This window comes from Tyto alba, unplaced genomic scaffold (genome assembly GCF_018691265.1).
Source record: "Tyto alba isolate M040663 unplaced genomic scaffold, T.alba_DEE_v4.0 Super-Scaffold_27, whole genome shotgun sequence".
Lineage (NCBI taxonomy): Eukaryota > Metazoa > Chordata > Aves > Strigiformes > Tytonidae > Tyto > Tyto alba.
Window position 1 is genome coordinate 32,686,410 of NW_024881301.1, and position 12,234 is coordinate 32,698,643.

The window sequence follows — 12,234 nt, forward strand, 5'->3', positions numbered from 1 at the left end:
CTTGTGTGGTGATAGTTTGTTCTCCTCTCATGGACATTTGGACCTGTTGTTTGTATGTTTGCGGAATGTTGATTAATTGTGTATAAAAATAAAGTTTGCTTTTTTTTTTATAGTTATGTGGTTTGGGAGTTTCCGCAACAGATGGGATGAGGGACAAGAATAAGCAACAGTGAGGAAAACGAATCAAAGGACTGTGATAAAAGACAGGACATCTAGGTGAATTTTATTATAGAGAACACTACCTGCAAAACTTATGCATAAACTGTAAAACATTTCCCACAGGATTATAGATTTAAGGGTTTATTCCCTTTTATGATACTTTTCCCACAACTGACTATTTGTACGTCTTTTTATTCTCAAACCATGTCTTTCCATTAAAGACACCAAGAAGAACCAATGGCACATGCTGTTCAATATTTAAAGACTGACAAATATTCAGAAAATCTAATCTGTGAGAGAGTGCATCACCATGCTTCCACTTCTCTTTTCTTACTTCATTTAGTAACTATTGGCAAAAAGCAAAAAAGGTGTAACTAACATCAAACTATAGTTCAAATAGTGGATATTTTTGGAGTGCTCATAGTGAAGAAATTTCAAGATGTAAAAATCATTATTGTTTTTATATTAATAAATAACTTTCTAGCACAAAGTTAAGGATAGAAGTTAGATTTTCTCGTCTTTTGTTGTTTGGGTTTGGGTTTTTTTTTTGGGGGGGGGAGGAGTGGCAGCAAATACTGGGTTTAAGACTGGATTTTTTTTTCTCTCCCACTTTTCTTTAACTGGTTCTGCCACAGTATTTTATAGTGGTAGTTATTCTTATAAAAGTAAAATGAAAGTGGTGAACAGAATGTATAATGTTGACAGGCAGACAAGCCTAACATAAATATTCTGCTGTAGAAGTGAAATTGTATTATTTCCAGTTGGTAAGCAATCATCTTATTCAATACATTCTAAATAGGACCGAAAAAAGTTATCTTCTCTCAAGAGCACCTGATGTACAGTAAACTTCCCAAACTTCCCTAACACCTACAGCAAAAATGTTTATTCAGAAATGACAGAGAAGTTATGTAACCTTTAGAAGAGGCATATTAAAAACATTATGACTCCATAACATGCATTATTCAAAAAAAAAAAAAAGAAATCAGAAAAATCCAACCCTCCAAAAGGCAAAAAAGCCCTGTCCACTGTGCAGCTGAAATAAATTTAATTTACATGACTAGTGAAATTGTTAAAATATCAGTTTTTCTTATCAAAAGTATGCACTGCAGGTCAAAACATTTCCAGAAATTATTTTTAGAATCTAGAATGTCATGTGTCGAACTTGGGAATGCTGCATATGTGTTGATAGAATAATATGACCAAAAAAATCTAAGACAATGATCAGATTATTCTATCTATCTTTTTTTCTTTTAATTTCATATATGCATATGCAGGTGGGGAGGTAATGCCACCTTTGAGGGTTAAGAGATTGAATATAATCTTCTGTACGGATACAATTCTATCACCACATTCCTTTGGTTTTAGTTTGTTTTCTTTTTTTTTTTTTTAAAATGATTCATACATTTCAATGCATGAACACAGAAACAAGAATTTCAAGGGAAAGTACTCAGTTATAAGGAATTTTGTGCTTACAAAAATTTATCAGCCTGCTTGACTTCCCTATTACACTAGGTCTGCCTTGACACGCTTTTAGTCCATCCTCTGGTAGCTTCATGTTTATGATGCTCTGTTTATGCAACTCCCAGCATGAGCCTAGACTTAATCACCTGTTTGACTCCATCTTCATGGTTGTTTTGCCTCAGGGTGCAAAGTGCTAAAGTTTAGGCTTGACCCTTCTGTGTGGGAACAGTAAGGAATATTTCATGTTCAGGTTGTCTGTTTCTAGATCTTTAGGAAAAAGTGATAGGCTAGTACCAGCAGATGTGAAGGCTTTTAAACACAAGCCAGTTTCTAAAGCTGCTGTCCAAACGTAGTTCACCTCATAAATAACATATTGATCTCAATAAGAATGTTTTTGGAGTCAGTAAAAAATCCCACATGCAGATAAAACATCCAAATCTGGCTCTTCAGGGAAATGTTCCACCACAAAGTACCAGTCTTAAACATGAAAATTACTTTAGAGTTCACTTCACAGGATAATACCACAAAAAAAACTGTGACATTAGCAGATCTGAAAGGAAAATGCAAATCACACTCAGGTACACAAACACCCACCAACAGATAGATAAATTTGGAATGTATTTGATTGTCTAGAGCTCAGGAGTAAAGCAAAACTCAGACTAAGGGACTCGAGGGTAGCTGTTGGGGTGAAGAAACAGATTGCAACCAAAACTTGTGATCAGTGGTGTTAGCAGGACTGCCTACTAAACATTTTAAATGTTTCTCATAAGATCTTATTACAATCAATTACAATTTTGCTAAGGCTAGAACCATTAACACAACCATTTCCTATTCTAGACATGTCCTTTTATTTAGTGTTGCAAAACATATATCATTAGTATATAAATAGTATGTACTAATAGTAATATTATTATTTAAACACAATTCAAATGGAATGTATTCAAGTACTGAAAAAAATGAAATGACCAGAAGGAAAAAAAACCCGAACCCACAATGTTTTTTGACTGTACCTATAAATTTCATCCATTTTAGAATCACATTGAAAAAAGGCAGGTTATTCACACATGTTGAGTAGAGTCTTACCAGTTAGGAAATCTCATTAAAGATGAATTGTGGATTAAGAAAGCCTCATTGCCTGCTGAACAGCAGGACTTTCCTTGCAGATCCCAAGTCCAGCAGTGGGCATATCAGGCACCTCTTTCAATCTGTATTTTCCCTGCTGGCTTGAGGTTCAATAAGGAAGAAGACTCTGAAACAAAATGCAAAAGCAAGTTTTGTTAGAAGATTAGGCATTGAAAACCCATGCCTAGACATGGAGAACAAAGGGAGAGACTGGTTGAAAAAGCAGCAGTAGGAGCACAGTGGAGGAACCCTCAGAATGAGGTGGGGGCTGAGTCTATCATGAAACTAAAGACAGCTTCTTATTGCATGTGTATAAAGGAGACAAATTTATATTGCTCTAACAATCTTAATTCTATCACTTCCTAACTCTGAGACTTTGCCTCTGCTTGACTTTTTTTGGTCTTATTGTTAAGAGTCTGGGATAAACTAAATTGATATCTTTGCACATGATTGCAATCTCCTTTGACTGCAGAGACAGAAACCGTTTGTTTAGGGCTGAAGACACTGAGTTATCTGCTGCTAACTGAACTTTCAGGAGGCTGTGGAAATTGTCACCGATGCCAGGCAAGCACAGAGTAACAGCAAGCTGCTGAACTTTCTGACAAGAACTACAATGAAATGACTGCACATCAATGAGTTTATAACAGTGAAATGAGCCACAACAGGCAACTTTTTTTCAGGAAGGAAAACTACCTTTTATTTATGAATATCTAAAGTGACACTATTTGAAAACACATCCTGTGTTTTTAGTATGGAAATTGTATTGATAACAAATTTCTTTTTTCTGACATCTTGATTTCCTTTAAAAACTGGTAGTTCTTTGGCAGTTCTTTTTTTTTTTTTATGCCATAGTATTTCAGATAAACAAATAATTCATTTCAAGGCATTTTTCTGAAATTTGACAGCTCTTCCAGTTTTCATTTCTTTGACATTTTTTAAAATAGTAACCCAGTAATGAGGGACTACAAAACAAGGCAGATCTGACAAAGTACACATGGTGTTTGAACCTTCTGTAAAAGCCATTTTGAAATACTATATTGCTGCTGCTGTTGATTTTGAAGCATTATATAAATTTATCTGCAAAGGCAAATCTACTCCATCTGACTTAAGCAACCATATCTACTAGACTACGTACATGAATTTTTTGCTTTTTCTTGTCCTTTACTTCCTCACATGCTCCACACTTTAGAAAGAGATATGAATATAGTATATATTGAAACAGAAATTACATTTTTTTCTTAATTTGAAAATGAAATATATAAGGTATAAGTTTTTAAATTACTTTTTTTCTTTTTCTTTTAAAAAGGCATTTTAGCTGTAAGAAAGGTCATGTGATGACCTTGAGCATTTTTTTAAAAAATATATCTGATTCTGCACCTAATTCCCCATTTCCTATGAAGGAACATGTGAGAGGCTTTCAGTTAACATTATCCTTGTCTTGGTGTCTTGTCCATGGCAATCACAAGCCATTTTTCAGGCATTGCACCTTATGAATTGGACGTCAATTGCTTTGATGAGGTATGTGTTGCCAAACTGTGACCAGTATTTTATCTAACCTTGTAGCTTGAGCCCAGAGGGCAACTAAGCACCATCCAGCCACTCACTCACCCCTTCCCCTCAGCAATGTAAGGGAGAAAATAAAGTAAAAGGCTCAGTAGTCGAAATAAGGACAGAGAGGGGTGGCTCACACATTATGGTCATGGGCAGAAGACAGACTTGTTTGGGGAAGGCAAAAGAACATCAATTTAATTCAGACACTCACAATAGCAACACTTAACAGACAGAGTAGGACAGTGAGAAGCATTACCACACCTTAAAGACACCTTCCCCTCATCCTTCTGTTCTTCCCAGGCTCTGTTTTGTTCCCAATCTCTCTACCACCCCCTTGTCGCTCCAGCAGTGCAGGGACAGAGAACGGGGGGGTGCAGTCAGTCCCACCGCTCCTTCCTCCTCAGGTTGGGGGGAAGTCCTCACATTCTTCCTCTCCTCTCTCATGGTTCCCCTCTCGCAGGAGGCAGTCCTCCACAAACTTTCTCCAACTTGAGTCCCTCCCATGGGCAGCAGGGTTTCCCTCCCTGCTCTGGCGTGGGACATCAACTTTCTCCAACTGGAGTCCATCCCACAGGCTACAGCCCTTCCCGAGCTGCTCCGGCGTGGGACACACTTGCATGCTGCAATCCTCCCAGTGCTGAACTACAACAGTGGGGTCTACCTTTTCCCACATGGTCCCAGCCTCCTTTGGGCATAATCACTTGAGTCAATGTGGGGTCCTCCATGGACTGCAGGTCAGCATCTGCTCCACAGCGGGCCTCCATGGGTGGCAGGGCGGGCGCCCCTGTTGTCTCACAACAGGATACAGAGGGGTCTCTGCTCCAGCACACCTCCCCCACTTTCCTCCTCCTTTCTTCCACTGACCTTGGTGTTTGCGCAGGTGTCCATCTCATAACTCCTCAACTCCGATTCCTTCTCCCAGGTTCCCCTTCTTAAAGACCTTATCACAGAGATGCAGCCACCATTACTAATTGGCTTGGCCTTGGTGAAGAGGTGAGTCTGACTTGAAGCCAGGGATCTTTGAGAAGCTTCTCACAGGGGCTGCCTTTGTAGCTCCCTCCCCCACTACCAAAAACTCTGCTACACAAATCCAGCACAAACTTCAAAGTACAGAAAGTGTCTTGATCACACTTGGTATATAGACCTCGGATTCAGTTAAGATGAGCTTCAGTCTTTCTTGAAATCTACAGAAAATGTATAAAGGCAGGCAAAGAATAAACCCATTTATAGATAAAGAATGTGAGGTAAAAATGGGGGAAAGGTTCCAGGAAAATGAAGGAAAACTGCTTTCCAAATGAGAAATCATTGGTAAAACAACTGTGGGAACTTATAACCAAGATCTTGCAAGGAAGCTGGAGCCACTGTAGTGCTGTTAAAGCATCATGAGATAGACACTTCATTTTATCCTAATATGACACACATTCCTGAGGTCCCTAAAGAAATAATTTGGTCCTTTAACGCTTTTTCTCTATAACAATTGAAAACAGGGTATTAAACATAAAAACATTAACAAGACTTCTTCTTTTTAACTAGGGATCATTTTAGCCTCCCAAATGTCTTGTTGCCTTCCATCCAATGAAGATAAATAAACCCAGCCATGCTCTGTGCTGTATTTGCTTGTCTCACTCTAAAAATGAAAGAAAATAAAAATGTGCCCATCAAACCAAAAACCTTTTACCATTTTGATTTTTTTCAAGAGTTAAAGCTCTATTACAAAAATATTTAGTTTAGGACTTCTTTCACAGACAATATTTAAAGAGATTCTCGGTATTTCCATACTCTGCTCTGAGATATCCTTATGGCTATTCCTTGTTTTCAAGCTTCTGGACTCATGACTGCCTGATCCTCAAAGTTATCTGACTGACTGGAAGGCAAATGCTGTATTTCCCTTGAATGCTGATTTACCCTTTCATGAGAGACACAGATATTCACAGTCCTTTAAGTTGCATTGGTTGTGCTAGTGTCAGACACATAAAAAGATACAACAGAACACCAATATTTTATTAAATATCATGGTACACATTGCACCCTTTTCAGGGAAACAAGATCTGTTCTATGCCAGGAAAGAGACAATTTTGGCATCTTTTTTAGAACATTAGTTGGTTTCTATGAAGGTTTTCATCTGTCTGTTCATTTACATACCCTGTAGTGAACTTAATTTTCTTTCATTGTGTTTACTTGAACAAATGGTGAAAGAATTGTAGAGATGTGGAAGAAACAAAAGAAAGGGACTCTTACACAAAGGGATCAAATGTATCTGCTCTCCAATAGATTTCAGCGCTATTTAGGCTATCTATTTGGGTAACTTTTGTTACTTTTTTTCTTTTTTTTTTTTTTTTTTTTTTTTTTTTTTTTTTCTCCAGAAACATCACTCTACTCTTTCCTTGTCACTGTTCGGACATCTAGGAAAAAAAAAAGAAAAAAAAAAAAAAAAAAAAAAGACAGGAATTCAAACCCACACTATTTCTACCTGGGAAACAAGTTGACTGCATCCTATGCTTGATCCTACGTGAGTGCACAGTATGTGTTCAATAGCCACTTTCTGGATGGCTTTTCCAATGCTTTCTTGCAGAATTTTTGTTAAAAGAAACAGGTGGGAGGCAACAAGAAAACCTTCTGTGGCAAGAATATGTTGGTTTCAGCACCCTGTCCTCTGCAAAAGACATTCTGCAAACTCCATTATGTCTCTCTGTACTTCACACTGGGACGTTAAATCTTTCAGAGAACTGATATTTATCTCCTCTGTAACCATTAAATGAAAGCACTTTATACAGTTTTGCATTTGTTGTAGCTGACGTGACAAACCAAGTGTAAACTGGTACACAACTCTTAGATTTTCAATACTTTTAAAGAAATGCATAATTTCATTCTAGAAGAAGAGAGATAGTGTGACAGCAACATCGAAGGTAGCAATCCCTTTGTTGAATAAGAAGTCCTATTTCATATGTTTACAAGAGCCAATAATGGAACACCAACACAAAGAAAAATGTCCAATGTTACCTTTAAGTCAGCAGGTGTGAGCTATCCATATTAAAAGGTTTCTTCCTTTATTCCTGCCAAGAACCTGAAGTAATTTAATTATTACATTAACCAGCATCAATAAATCATCCCACACTTCAGTAGATAGAAATTATTCCATTATGTTGCCTGTTGTGATTTCTTATAACAATGAATTCAAAATTTTAATTCCAAAACTTCACAATTTCTTCTTAGGCACAGACTGTTTTAATAAACAGAATAGGGAACAAAGACATTTGCTAATATATCTGTGATAAATGTCTATCAAAGAACAATGGGAGGCTAAATGGAACTGAGGTCAACTTCTTTAAAGCTGCTATTGAATATTCACAGCAAATGTCTTGCAGCATGTACCTCACTCTCAGAAGCATAACAATAAAGTTCTCCCATTGTCACTCCTGCAACAAATAATTTTTGGGATATGGAACTAGCTGAGGAACAGTAGTTTAACTTTTTAAATAATTACACTTTTTAGTAGTTTAAGATAAAGGGGCACTGTTGAAAGATGCTCCTTACCATTGTTTTAAGTAAATGAAAAACTGAAGTAAATCTCAGATCTGAATGGGCTTTCTTTTTGGCAGCTTCTGTTCAGCTGTGGAAGTAGTAGTTTACAGACTTCAGATAGCCACCAAATATACCAAATATAGCTAGAAAAGAAACATAGAAGGAGACCAACTATGCCTCTGTAGTGAATCATTTCATATGAGGAGAAACTAACATTGGGGTTCCTCTTTCTGGAAATAAATGAACTGAGAAGGAATATGATATAGATCTGTAAAATCACAGTTGGCTCAGGAATTACCTGTGATATCATAACTCATTATTACTCATAATATGAGAAGTTGGAAGCACACCATGACCCTCTTATCAGGTTTAAGGCACATATTTAATGCCAAAAGGATGTATATTTTCATATGGCTTGTACTTTGGAACTCAGTACCATGGAATTTTTAGAGGGAAAGCATTAAAAAGGATTCAAAGATAGAGGCTGGAAAAATTAAATTTAAAGTTATTTATGCTTTTAAACACAGTGATCCAGAAATGTTCTTTGATTCAGGGGTCTTCATATTGATGCATCATAGAAACTAGAAATACGTTACATTGGGGAAGGACTGAATATTAAACTTCCCTCCATACATCTGCTTCTCATCACTGTTGAAAATCTGCTGTTATAGGTAGACGTTTGGTTTCATTGATCAGGAAGGGTAAAACATATCCATATTTAGTGTCATGCAACAAGAAGTTGAAAACTCCATGCTATTTTCCTAGAATAGGAATGTGTTTTAAGATGGGTAGGAATTTTTTCTTAACAGGAACCTAGAGCATTTTCAGCTTCCCTTTTGACAGGAGGGAGTAAAACAAGTTTAACAAAAAATTTTGCTCTTTATTAGGCAGCCTGTATTCTTAATCCTTACCTTACCTAAAAATGAGACAGCAGCTGCACCAGAGAAATTTTGTTTCTTAAGCCCTCCAAGTCAATTTTTAGTTCCTCAAGAAGACATTCCTATAGCTAATTTCTGTTCCAAGAACACAAAAACCACTGCAAATTTATTCTTACACCTCTTTTCATGTTGTAAGCACTTGAGGAAGGGCAGTAATGATACATGAATTTGAAACTGCTTTTCATATCAGTTCTGTGTTTTTCTTTGCCTGATGATAGAATTTCATTATATTACAATATAGCTTTAGTGCTGGTACAACATGTTCCTGCTGTAATTTTCTTGTTTCAGTTTTGCTTATTCTTTTAAGAGTGTAAAAGAAGCAATTTTTAAGTCTAGACAGTGTAAGCCAACTACATGGTGAAGGAAAAGACTTTCAGCCATCAGGAAGAGTATATCTGACTGATTAGACTTATTGAGAGATGAGCTAGAGAGTGAAAATAGTGTTGTTGCCTGGTGCAAAACAGCTACATCAGAAAAATTATGGAGAACAAAAAACCTGACATTTTTCAAGCAACCTGCAACACTAATAAAATGTGCCTCATCACACTGCATTATTATGAACATCTTCTTGTAGTCATGGAACAAAACAAAATCTGTACAAAAATGTCTCAGCATGGGATGATTAAAACTTTTGACGGTCTGGAATTTTTTATCAACTAAGAGCGTTAGGACTATTGGGACTTCAGCAGAATCATAATTCCAAGTCAAACAAGGGGAGTCCAAAATAGCAGCATACAAGGTTGTGTAAGCACCTGTAACATGGGACTAAGAGGCCCTCCGGTGTTGTATGTGTGATCAGTAGACAGGCTGTGAGCACCATGACTGCACTGGCAAAATAGGGACTGATCACATCTTTCATCAGAATACTCCTTACCACTTCCCTGATATTTTTTAGGGTATATATTTATAGTTTTATATTTTAGATGAAATACTCAACGAAACTGAGTATTCAACTTATATACAAGTCATTTGTACTGCTATTTCATTATCAGGAGTTTGTTCAATGGCCTCAGAATTCCACAGTCATTTGCACATTTGCTGAAAAATTGATTAGCACCTAATTTTGGAGGCACAACCAGCTCTCAAAACCACATTGGTTTGTCAGATTCAGAGGGCTGATTTGACTCATTTTAATATCATACATATTGCTAATTACCTTACTAGAGTACACAACTGGGACAAAAACTGAATTAAGCGACTATTTCAAGTTGTATCTCCGTCCTTACACATAGTCAGAGCCTTTTTGCAAGATATCATCTAATCAATGATGGAATCAAAGATTCAGGGGAGCTCAATTCTGTAAAAGTGTCAAAAGAAATAAGTCTTAAAGCGTTGGGTAAAAAACTTAATTCCATGAAAGCCAATAAGAAAACAACCCTCCAGATTTTGTATTCCCTAATATTATTTAAAAGATTATGCTACTCAAAACAGAGAACTGAAATTTTACAAACCAAATATGTACATTTTCATGTTTCTAATATGTAATTATGTCTTTCTTCATAAGTGCACTCCCATTTGACCCTTTATATTAGTTAAAGCTAAACCCCAGTAGCAGAACAGCATGTATTTTCAAAAGCCTATACTCCAAAGTGAGTAGATGATGAGATTGTAAAACAAAATGCAATAATAGTTATCAGCTCATCCCTCACATTGAGTGTATTAAAATAAGACTGCTCATGAGCACTGTTTTTGTTTTTTTCCCAGCTGCCAAAATAAAAGTAAATCTCAGAGTCAACATAGTTAGCTATCACCACAAAACCTGAGCACTTCTGGTATGACTGTATGTATCTTACTTAGTACATGTCTCACGCTGACATATTTGTTTTCAGCAATAACCAGATTCCTTTTGAGTTCATAATTTTCTTTACTTGATAAGCACAAAGATAGCTCCACGTAAGGCTTAATTTGAAATACAGTCACGAATATCATATTTTTATTTTAATTTTGTCTTTGCTGCATGTAAAAATTCTGTTATGTCAAAGATACTGACAAAGTTACCATCAGATAACTTATCTTTACCTCTTTTTTCCCAGAGGACAGGCTGGGTGTGGATTCTGCATTTTCTGTACAAAGTCCAGCTTCTGCATATCCACTGCAAATCTCCAGTTATAATGTTTTGGCAAGAGAAAACCTGAAAACAAACCAGATGAATTAGTGGCAAGGCCACAGAGTGCATGCACTGGAGAGAAGCCAAGTTACCACAAGGGACCAGACTGTTTCCTCTAACCCATTTTTATAGTTTTCATCATTTAAAAAAGAAGCAAATTCCACAAGATAATCTGCTGCAGAAGTTATTTATATGTGAAGATTTACGCAGGAAAAACAACCGGCACCCTGTAATAAGAAGAGGTTAATTCAAAATCAGTATTGCTGTTAAAGAAAATGCAGCACCCTGCATCAACATCCTCTATGAGGCAAAAATTGATAAAGTGCATGAAAGTACATTATTAGAGGTAAATACAAAGTCTGAGATTTCAACAAGGACTAAACAAATGAAGTTTACAATGAGAGGCAGATGGACAGGAAGCTGAAAATAGTTATGAAGAACCTTGTTGGAAAAAACCCCACCAACACAAAATTGTTACAGTGTCATTACAAATTAATTGGAGAACTACAGACTTTTTTTTTCAACTGCCCAGGCTTCTCTTATCAATCATGTCAATTACTGTATTTATGAAGTGACTCTAACATGCATGATGATTAAGCTTGATCAGAGCTGCCCCAAGTCACTAAAATCACCCAAAAGAAAAGTTTTATTTAACAGACGTTGATTGTATTTCTTTCCTGTACACTCAGGAAGGAGAGCATCAGCTCAAACACCAGTTTAGGAGGAGAGAAGGAAAACTGTTGAAAGGAGGCAGTATTTAACTCATAAATAGTTAAACCTGTAGTTTGACTAACATCACTCTAACAAAAAATTCATCTGTCTGCCATCAACTTCCAGTTTTGGATTACTGTCATGTGACATTGGTAGAATTGACATGAAAACAAATGAAATTGATATTTTACCCCAAAGATAAATTTAATAGGGATGATTTTAGGTGTTACATAATATTTGCTCAGTGTTCAAACTGTGTCATTTGGATTTTAAAATTGCACATATACACTTAGTTCTGTCCTAATCTTCTGTCCATTTTTAATGATATTTAGTTCACTTTAGTAATGCTTTCCTGTGCAAGATGTATTACTTGGGAAGCACAGCATATGCGTGAAAAAAGAACTGTAACAATAAGATGTGCATCTACGTTAAATCATGAGTCCAAAAATATCAAATATTAAAGTAGTTTAATATACTAAGGGGAAAGGGACATTTCAATTGTGTATGAAAGGTTAGAATAAACTTCATGGCTCATGTGAACAATACATTAAAAGCAGATTATAAGATGTTATTACCAGGTTGTTCTTTTGTAGAAGAAAGATCAAGTGCTGTAAGTCCTCAACCACAGACACCCTGGTTCATCCTTGTTAACTTAAGGCACTT

The 12,234-nt window shown here is 36.4% G+C and overlaps 1 long non-coding RNA gene across 1 annotated transcript; it reads right to left on the bottom strand.

The window, feature by feature from the left end:
* Nucleotides 1–2,576: 2,576 nt before the first annotated feature.
* On the bottom strand, nucleotides 2,577–10,881 carry LOC122153936. The gene is made up of 3 exons (XR_006165791.1): nucleotides 10,773–10,881; nucleotides 7,294–7,357; nucleotides 2,577–2,869 (listed from the first exon to the last, which is right to left on the bottom strand). It is a non-coding gene; the product is annotated as an uncharacterized LOC122153936 (long non-coding RNA).
* Nucleotides 10,882–12,234: the final 1,353 nt, after the last annotated feature.